At 35.3% G+C, this 11,191-nt stretch overlaps 1 long non-coding RNA gene across 1 annotated transcript; it reads right to left on the reverse strand.

Moving 5' to 3' along the window:
* Positions 1-7,123: 7,123 nt before the first annotated feature.
* LOC113473956 lies at positions 7,124-8,467 on the reverse strand. The gene is made up of 2 exons (XR_003395724.1): positions 7,913-8,467; positions 7,124-7,530 (listed from the first exon to the last, which is right to left on the reverse strand). It is a non-coding gene; the product is annotated as an uncharacterized LOC113473956 (long non-coding RNA).
* Between the last annotated feature and the right edge of the window lie 2,724 nt (positions 8,468-11,191).

Here is an 11,191-nt window from a genome sequence, read left to right on the forward strand (position 1 = left end):
AGACTACTGATAACGTAAAGGGACTTTAGTTCTATTTGAGTAGTATGAATAAGCACCATTATTATTACCCTCTCCTATATGGATCGAGAGCTAGCATACATAAAAGTCGCCTCGCCTCACAACTCATAAAACACACAATTTTCCAACCTCTCGGTTTACCTTTACGCTACGCCTCTGGTCGGATGGACACACATTTGATTATCTTCCAGAAGTCCTCTGTCGCATCCATCAATTCCTTCTGACATGTTCTCTCTGACATCATCTTGCAATATGGCCATTTAATATCATCCGTCATCCCGTCAATCCTTCCATCACTGCTCCATATTGCTCCATCTACTGCTGTGTGTTCCTTCCCTGGGCTTTCTAATAGTTCATTCCCAAATGATAAATGATTGATTGACCGATATAGTGTTTTGGAGTGCATGCTTATGTTCTGGTGATATCTATTGCCATGGCCACACATGCTTCTCATGCTTCTGTTGATGATTTTCCATAGTTGAAATGATGTTTGTGTAGTTGGGACTTGGGACAACTGTGTTTGGGATATTGTAAACTGTTTTCGTTTTGATCTTTTATTCTGGTATGTTTTGTTTTTATTTTATTCCTTCTTGTAGGTATTACCAGAAGGATTCACGCACCTTTTGTTCATTTCTTCTTTTAGCTATTTGTAATAATTTTCCTCAAGATTAGGGTTGTCAGCTGCCATCTCAGCAACTTTGGGCTTTTAGTGTACAGTCTGTTCAGGGAAAAGCTTGGTTGTCTAGTCTAGATTTTCCTATTGGTACAGATAAACAAATGAAGTAGATATGAATCATAACAACTCGTCCGTCTGGATAACCTTCTTTCATATTCATTCAAATATACAATTCAACTGTTTCTGCACAATGGTTTTTATTGGCTCTTTGAATACATTTGCTGTTTTCCATGTCATTTCTTCCCCCTACAGTTCCATACATGTCCGACATTACAGTTCCTTACATGTCTGCTAGATTTACATGAATCAGGATAATTATGCCACACATGCTTCTCATGCTTCTGTTGATGATTTTCCATAGTTGAAATGATGTTTGTGTGGTTAGGACTTGGGACAACTGTGTTTGGGATATTGTGAACTGTTTTCATTTTGATCTTTTATTCTGATATGTTTTGTTTTTATTTTATTCCTTCTTGTAGCTATTACCAGAAGGATTCACGCACCTTTTGTTTATTTCTTCTTTTAGATATTTGTAATAATTTTCCTCAAGATTAGGGTTGTCAGCTGCCATCTCAGCAACTTTGGGCTTTTAATGTACAGTCTGTAGGTACAGGGAAAAGCTTGGTTGTCTAGCCTAGATTTTCCTATTGGTACAGATAAACAAATGAAGTAGATATGAATCATAACAAATCGTCCGTCTGGATAACCTTCTTTCATATTCAAATATACAATTCAACTGTTTCTGCACAATGGTTTTATTGGCTCTTTGAATACATTTGCTGTTTTCTATGTCATTTCTTCCCCCTACAGTTCCATACATGTCCGACATTACAGTTCCTTACATGTCTGCTAGATTTACATGAATCAGGATAATTACACATTGAGTTTTATTTATATCATTAACCTTGTTCAATGCATCACCGTTAAGCCTCTCATAAACTTCCGACACTGTCCTTTTGATTGGAGATTATGTCTATTGTAGCATTGTGTAGGCGGCCGAGTGTTTCCTTCACTAGTTCAGCGTCTCCGTTAATAATATTGTCAAAGGTGTTTAATGCAAACATATCAGGGGGTCCCGGGCCGTGGGCGCGATCACCTGGCTTGGGTGCCAATCGTCCGTTGTGTGGACGCAGGTTTTTTTCTTCTTTACTACATGAAGAGATTAATTCCAACTCTTCACTCTCCCACTTGAGAACATAGATTCGGAATAACAAATTACCGCGCCAAGTACTCACCTAGATGTTCAAGTTGTACTTGGAAAAGTGTCAACGCGGTGAGAAAATGTGCCTACGTACCCGCCGCACTTACCTGTTGCTCACTGTCCAGTTAGTACTCCGTTATTCCTATTGATGTGATTAGTACTGTTTATATTGAACTACTTGTCCTTTGACAGTCGGACTAAGTCGGAAGAAAGGACTATGAGTTTAAATACGTGCGTTGTTCACTGTCCAGTTAGTACTCCGTTATTTCTACTGATGTGATTAGTACTGTTTATATTGAACTACTTGTCCTTTGACAGTCGGACTAAGTCGGAAGAAAGGACTATGAGTTTAAATACGTGGATCTTACCTTTCAAACAACCTGCTACTTCTCCGTCCAAAAATAGTCTCTGTCGCGAGACGTTAATTCTCGACAGGCTATCTACCAAATTGGTACCCGTCACACCTTCCATGTCCGGTTGAGGCTGAATAATCCTTTCACAGTGTTGAAATCTTTTTAAACCTGTAAGCTCGATCCATGTATCAAATTTCAACCAAATACTTACACAAGACACGGTTTAGACTGTTGGACTAAAGGGATTTCGTAGTCCTATTTCGGCAGGAGCAACAATGTATTCCACAGCCCATTACCTGTTTGTAATTCATCAATAATTGTTGTACAAATGATTGCAACTATAAAATCAATTACTAAAACCATGGTGTTGTTGGTCTTACTCCTGGGCTTCCTTTGTCATTCAAAAAGAGAATACCAAAAAGCAGCATCTTTTATTCTACTGTGAATGAAACCATGAACAAAACACTAAACCAAACACTCAAAAGATTGGCATTGCCACGGCAAGACACAGGATGTTAGATATCTAGAAGATATTATTCCTTCTAAGTTATGATTCCTTCTTTCAAGAAGTTATGGAAGGTTTCTTGATTGCTCTTGTGCTAGGGTGGAGAAAAAGCTATCTCGTCCATCATCCGTCAGTATCGTTAGAAAAAGAGTTAAACGGACATTTACCTTTGGAATCACAAGAATAACAGCCGGACCTACAACCTCATGTTGAAGTGTTTGTTAACATGTGAGCCTGCTTGAAGGGTGTTCAGATGTAGTCTCCGAATATTCTCAAGAATTTTTTTATTGTTTTTTTTTTTTTTTCAAAATTTTCTCATTATTTTATTTTTTCTCATTCTCACAAGAGATTAACAAACAGATATTAACTTGATGTTAGATGACTATTTAGGCACCGGGATTGAATGACTCGAGAAACTTTTCGATAAACACACACAACTGGTTGACCTTGGTCGCACAGATCCAATAACACTTAACACTGTCGCTTCGGATGTCGAGGATTCAGGTAATCCTATATTTTAAAATCAATAATGTGACGTTGAAGTATCCTGATTGAGCCATTTGGAAATCAAAATAAATACAGCGTCTGTGTTCTTCAAAGTTTTTAAATCAAATGAGAAATGTCACAATGATTCAAGATGCTTTACAAAATCCCGTGTTCCTCTTTTAATGTATTAAATATTTAGGTACATTTCTTTAATGCATTCATCAGCATCAATCTTGCTGCTAATCAAATAGGTAATATCTTTCCTGGATTGGCTTTTTTTATAGGTAGGACATCGAATTGAATCTTTCAAGCTTTCGTTAAAATCTCTATTGAGATCCTATTTTTTTTTTTCTTTTTTTTTACAAGACACCAATTGATTTTTTTTTTAATTTTCATTGATCAAAATCTTTCTATGTTTATGACAAATGTCAATGTCCAATAAAATTTCTGTGCGCAAATAATATACTCTATTCAGAGTCGATTCAGGTCGATTCAGTCCCGTTGTTCCAAGTAGATATTCTGGATTGACAGTGTCAACATCATTTACAATGTTTATCTAGGTTTGGTAAGGTTTTAATAGTGTTCTCATGTAGACCACACATCCTCTCGATTCCCTCTCAGTTTTCTGTCATTGTTTTTATTAGAATACTTTCTAGTGGAAGACACTCAGTTGATAGAGTGATCTCAGCTTGTCAAATGAAGATGGATGACCGAAGTAAACCAGAATGAAGCACGTAACTTCGTTTGTTCTTCGACATTCTTGGTTTGAAGATTTTTATCATTGTTATTCTTATTTCTTACCTTTGTGAGGAATTTCAAGCAATTATTCAAGATTTCTGCATACATTAAACACCGTGCATTGTTATTGAAGGAACTACTTATAGAGATGACCAAGTGTTTCGTGTTGGCTGACATACTGCTGGCGTAATGGATGGGATTTGTATTCTGTAATGTGATATGTTGATTAGTAATTTGCTAATTTCCATAGCATGTGTCACTCTGCGCTCGGATACTCTACTCAGGATTCTAATGTTTCTAGTCGCCTTGGTACCCAAGCTAGAAATGATCTTGGAAATCATAGTTTGACTACGAAATGTCCTTTGAAAATCCTCCAATATACCATTTACGTGATTTAAAGCAGTCACAACGCAGTGTGTATGAAATACAAAATCATTTATGAAAAGTAGAGTCATTTATGTCGAAATGGTCACTAGTACAATCCAATATTTCATTAAATTTCTGAATGGAACGCCTACATATTACTACACGCTTGTCATTGGACTCAAAGACATAATAAATGCGAAACTACAAGACTCAAATGCACAAACATTGATCCTTGTAAGTTTTATTCATCTTGAAACCATCAATAAAAAACCATAATTTATATTGATTATTTCCAAAAACTTGATTTTCAGAGTAACTCACTCTTGAACTTCCAAGAAATCACCTAGTGATTTGTGTCCGCTTTGAATTTTTTTATTTATTGATGCAAATTTTTATTTCTTTTCAAATCACTCCTGATTAGATTTATGGTTTCCTGTCTCAGTGACATTCCCCCTTCAATTTTTGCCATTTAGTTTTTTCACGTCTTGACACTTTGGACATGAGGTTGGGGAGATATTAGGATGGTCATGGCCATATAGTGTGTCCACTAAATGATCTAATAGCACTAATGGTCCATTCACTTGGAGAGTTTATTATGCTTCTTCCCGAGTTCGTCCATTTTGGTAACTGTGTGTGGTTTGAAATGGACCAAACATGTTACGTAAATAATTACGAGTGTTTCCTATGTTATAAATTTCATGTAGACACCATTAACATAATTAACATCGACAATACTAGATACCTAGATCCAATTAATATGGACAATATCACCCATAAGTATGTACAATACATCTTATGAACACGCTCCCAATATTTCAAACAAGACAATCTCCAACGGCTAACGACATAAACAAAAGTATGATAGCACCTTATTGAACATAATAGAAAGTAAAGACCATCTCAATCTAAAAGAGTAGGTACATAGAGCAAATTAACAAAAACTCCTCGCGAAGAAATCCAAAATTTGAACAATGATAAAAATATCGAAAGATAATAGAAAGTAAAAAAAAAAAAAAAAAAAACGTCTTGACACTTTGGACATGAGGTTGGAGAGATATTAGGATGGTCATGGTCATATAGTGTGTCCACTAAATGATCTAATAGCACTAATGGTCCATTCACTTGGAGAGTTTATTATGCTTCTTACCGAGTTCGTCCATTTTGGTAACTGTGTGTGGTTTGAAATGGACCAAACATGTGACGTAAATAATTACGAGTGTTTCCTATGGTATAAATTTCATGTAGACACCATTAACAAAATTAACATAGACAATACTAGATACCTAGATCCAATTGATATGGACAATATCACCCATAAGTGTGTACAATACATCTTATGAACACACTCCCAATCTCTCAAATAAGACAATCTCCGACGACTAACGACATAAACAAAAGCATGTAGCACCTTATTGAAAATAATAGAAAGTAAGGACCATCTCAATCTAAAGAGTACATAGAGCAAACTAACAAAAACTCCTCGCGAAGAAATCCAGAATTTGAACAATGATAAAAATATCGAAAAAACGAACAAACAAAGAAACTCACAAAAGCAGCACAAGTCTTGAAGAGAAGAGGGTTTGTAGAGCACCTTTCTCGAAAGACATCCAGACAGACATCATTCAAAACTCCCGAAACAAACGAGGAGAACTTGTCAAGTCATTCCTGACGAGGGAAAAAACGCTGACAGAATGATTGACAGACTCAACCTGTCTTGTCAAAGTGTCAACACGTCAAGTTTAGACTTGGAAGATCAGGGTTGGTATTAGGAGATTATGAAAGGAGTGAAGCACTTTTTCTCAAAACTTATTTCTCACTTAATACCCGCTAGGTACTTTAGCTATTTTGGAGCCTATTCATGGTCAAATACCAATGTGGGGAATAGAGTTCTTTTCTTTATTTACAAAATATAAATAATCGTTTGTTTGATGATAATTATTTAAAATATCTAGGTACGAGTATTGACAGGGTATAGCTTACCCTTTTATTTTTGTCTGTGTTATATATCACAATATTCACTATTCATTTACCATAAATCGGTGAAATAAAAACAAAACATCTTATCCTAAAACTTGACGTACCATTTGGTCTTCCTGACTCCATCCCTGAGTGCGAGAATATAACAAAAGCATAATTTGATAATATGTATTAAAGCTGTCCGTGAAGAAGAAACGTATGAAGTAGGGTTATAGTCTTGAGGAGTGTGCTGTAGGGGCTCTGCTAGATGAAAACAATGCAATGCAATACAATACAATAATATGCCTCTGAGAGCTACAGTACTATGATTCTGATCATATGCCTACCTGTATTTTGCTGTTGTAGGTACTAAGCATGGTACATTTCTGCATATCATGAATCATGACGAACTGAGGAAAATAGAGTATGTAAATAGTTTATAGACCAAAAGATAGTAAGTTGAGAATTTGGTGGCATCAATGGACGCCAATGGACCTTTGACCTCTGTATCCAAGATGAATAAAAGCTGGAAAAACTAGTAACGGAAAAATAGGTGTTTATTTTGCCACACTGGCTCAACTGGCTCATTCACTAACGGTGGGAATATGGCACATCCACTAATAATACCTGACACAATTGTCCAATTTTATTAAGATGGTTTGATTCTTTGATTCATATTATGAGTGAATAATCAAATTATTTTGACTATTCACTATTCACATACGTGGAGTTCGTCAGAGTACTGATCAAATCTTTGTCCCATCTCTCATCCTTGAAACTCAAATCGGCAGATTCACAAATCATTCCGACAACAATTTCACTTCTTTGCTCTTTTTTGTGTGTAAATTTATAATTAATGGTTTTTCACCAAAATAATAGCTATTAGAGTATGAATACACAAGATCTGTGCTAACATAAATTTGTAGGTTTCTGTCGTATTCCTTTATCTTTCACATTTATTCAACCTTTCCCTTTCCCCCCAACATATTTTATTCAACACAATAACCTCCACACACAAAACTTATTCTTAATTTCATCCTATACATCGGACTTATCATTAATCTATCAAATGTCATCGGCAACATTAATGATTATTTCGCCAGGAACAACGAAAATCCATTTCTCATGGCCAACATATATTATTTCTTTTCCTTTTGATTTTCTGTCAATCAGGCTCAATAAATTACAGGAACATTGAACATTTAGATGGAGGTTTATACCTTTGATATTCCTGAAATGAGTAAAATTCACAAACGATTATTCATGATATAGTGACGTGGACGGCAGAATGGAGTGGTTTTTCCACACCATTTGCAATTCGAAGTGTCTTGCAAATTTAAATCTGAATTGATTGAAGCTTCATACCTATGATAAATTTGAGAATGTGGACATTAAAATAATTTTATCCACAACTGGTGAAATTCCGTTATCTTGTAACGCATCTTGGTGCTATTGCTATCACATCACTAAGTTTATCAGTTAGGTACGATGCCTCAGAACTCTCGGACTCTCTCGTAATATGATCCTAAAACCTCATGAAATGGCCTGCTATCATTTCCTTACTTTTAAAAATAATAAATAATAAAAAATGACACTTCTTTCATGATACTCACTTGTCGTCTTTCTTTAGGCATGACACAAAGTACAAAGAGTCAAAGGGGCGAACATTTTCTAATGTGTATTCAATATGAAAAATCACTTTTTCCCGCACGTCAATAGATCACGCTAAAGCTTTTGATACTCTTCTCCACTTTTTCCCCCCTAATGGCGACCACTTTACGTTGATTCCCCCGCAAGGTGTATTCTTCTCGCCGTTATTAATATGTGTCATCCTCTGTGTCGTTATTTAAAAGAAGATGGACACAATACAAATTGTATCCCCGGCCGGCGTTTCTCAAGGAGGTTCTATTGGAAATGTGTTATGCCATTTGAGAAAAATGATGCTGCTTTACTTTGAGGTGTTGTACAGGGTCACTCGAGTGACCTGCTCTTGAAGAATCTTGTTTTGTTCCACAATTTTGCTTTAATTTATCAATTTTGATTATTTTTGTTTGTAGAATTCAGTTGGTTATTGTGATTTGACAGGTTTCATTGAAACTTGCGAATTTGAAAAAGTGTCATTATTACCTTCAATGAGAAATTCGTGTTTACAGGCAGAAATTTTTCGATTTTTTTTTCTAGAATATACCGTGATGTTTACATTACACCCACAAGAGGGTCAATTGGTCAGAGTATTTCTGCGTGACCCTGTAATGTTTCCAGTCCTGGCGAGAGATATCCTCTTCGACCATTATCGTCAGAACAGTGATGGAATTTGCAGAATCTGCCTTCACGTCGCATCATTAATCTTCCCGACGCCTTTTTGTCAAAAATGTCTTTCTTCCTTTTGTCGAGCACCTTTCTAATAAATTTCACAAACACAACAATGCATCGCTTGTAACTCTTGCTGGACATGAGGGATGAAATTTATATCTTGTGAGAAACGGTTTGTCATCGTAAGTTGGACCAGTGGACGGTTGATTCTTTTCTAATTTAAGATTGTAGAGTGATGATTCTAGAATATTTGTTTGCTTAGATAGGCATAACACCTATCTCACGGTGTTCGAATAATATTTGCTGAAAATTGTTCGTTCTTTTCTTCGTTAGTTTTGTTATTATTGGTGAGGATTCCTTCTGTATGGAGTACTTCTTCATACTCATCTTGCATCATTTTTTTTTTTTTTTAAGTGGGTTTAATAGTAGGTAATACTACATCAAGATTGTAGAGTGATGATTCTAGAATATTTGTTTGCTTAGATAGGCATAACACCTATCTCACGGTGTTCGAACAATATTTGCTGAAAACTGTTCGTTCTTTTTTTCGTTAGTTTTGTTATTATTGGTGAGGATTCCTTCCGTAAGGAGTACTTCTTCATACTCATCTTGCATCATTTTGTTTGTTTTTTTTTTTTTTTTTTTTTTTTTTTGTTTTATTTTTGAAAAGTTTTTTTCGAAACAACTCTGGATCAGTTGGTCAGATTTCAATTAAATTTGGTTTACATACCTACGTACGTACGAGTATACCTTCCTATAATAAAACAGCTTGGTCTCTCTTTTGCTAACGTATCTACTGCCAAACTGCCATTTTAAAAAAAAAATCAATGATACAAGATAAAATTTATTTAAATTAATTTATTTATTTATTCATTCTCCAACTTTTCCTGTCTCCTCTGTAGAATTTTCTATTCAATCAATAGAAAATTCTATCAAACTCTGTAGAATTTTCTATTCAATCCAATCTTGAGATAGTTTTCATTTCCATGTTATTTCCAAGCGTTTGGTTAGTTTTCTGACATATATCCGAAATTCAAAACCTTCCAAAACGTTGTTTCTTTATCTTTACAACTTCCTCCATAACAAAGACACCCAAACAAGCTATGGAGAACTCTAGGTCTCTCTAGAGAGCTGATATTTACTGATAATAGTGTTTGTGTAATCCTAGCGTTGCTTACACTTGGTTCTACGCCATCGCCTTCATAAATCTATCACGTCTTATCAAATCAACAGAAAACGTCACTCGTCTAAATTGATTTATTACGGATTTATTTAATTTGAGAGTATATTTTTTTATATTACCGTGTTTTGAGCTGGAGAGTAGGAACATAGGTTTCAACAATGAACCGTAGGACATTGAAATAAAACTGATATCTCTCCTCGAATAGTTTCAAATCGTGTGGGCCAATCTACAATGATATTTCTGTGGGAAATAGCCTAAAATGATTATTATCTGGGTATTTAATTACTTTTATCGTGTGTTTTATTGATATTTTGCTGTGAAGAACATTGATAACTGATAACAGTAATGTTTTCAACTTGGGATTGAGATGCTTTTTTGGGTGCAGTTGAGACTTCTGTGGTGAATTCAATTTGATCAATCCATCAAGGTATGTAGCTAGGTCAGAAAGGTTCAAAGTGTCATCAGTTCGCGTCATTTATCTGATGTTTCCGGAATGTGGCATTCTGACTATCTGACATTATTTATTGACATGACTCACTCTGATTTTCAGCTTCTGATTCATCACTCTCATCAGATTCATGACTTTATCTTGACATTCTAGACGGATCAAAGACTCATTATCATGTCTTAAGTAGTATCTCTCCTAACAGATTGAGAACTGAGCAGTCTGAGTGATATCTTCAGCTAGCTTCTAAGTAATAATGTTACCTTGTTAACTCAGGGACAAAAAATGTCATTATCACAAGAAAATTTATTCCAGACATATTTGACTACGTTTAACAAGTTGACTGCGTTTAGCAAGTTTGCTCAGCTAATTTCATAACATCCATGTCAATGTGTGCTAAGATGGATAATTGAAAATAAGTTGCATCTTGAAGAGGTGATACAGTGCTAAGTTTGCGAATAATGACAACTCCGCTTGACGTTAGAAGATTCATGATTTGAAAGGAAAATTAATCTTGTCCTGTAAAACGTGCACATGGACATTCCAGAGTCGAATGGCAAAGCAGGATTGCTCTAATTAGGGACTTTGTCTGACTTGAAGATAGATTTTTCAAATACAAAATAGTTTGCCTGTAATTTCTTTTGGGCATTTCTTCTTTTAGAAACATTTCTAGTATGCAATTGGGGTATTCGACCCTTTTCTCTGCTATTTTTCTTAGCCATCTTGGGATCATAAATGTTCAATTCAATCTCTTTCTACTCTCTCAAGCTCAAACAAACAAACAAACAAACTACAATATTGGTATTAAAAAATGATATTGGTAAAAATGTACTATTGGTATTCGCCAAAATGATGAAGTCACCATTCATGAAAAATGGTTTATTTTCTCCAGCAGAAATAGTTACACATCAGAGAACAAACAAACGACATGATGGAACCTTCAAAATCAAT

The sequence above is a fragment of the Diaphorina citri genome, unplaced genomic scaffold (assembly GCF_000475195.1).
Source record: "Diaphorina citri unplaced genomic scaffold, Diaci psyllid genome assembly version 1.1 scaffold96, whole genome shotgun sequence".
NCBI lineage: Eukaryota > Metazoa > Arthropoda > Insecta > Hemiptera > Psyllidae > Diaphorina > Diaphorina citri.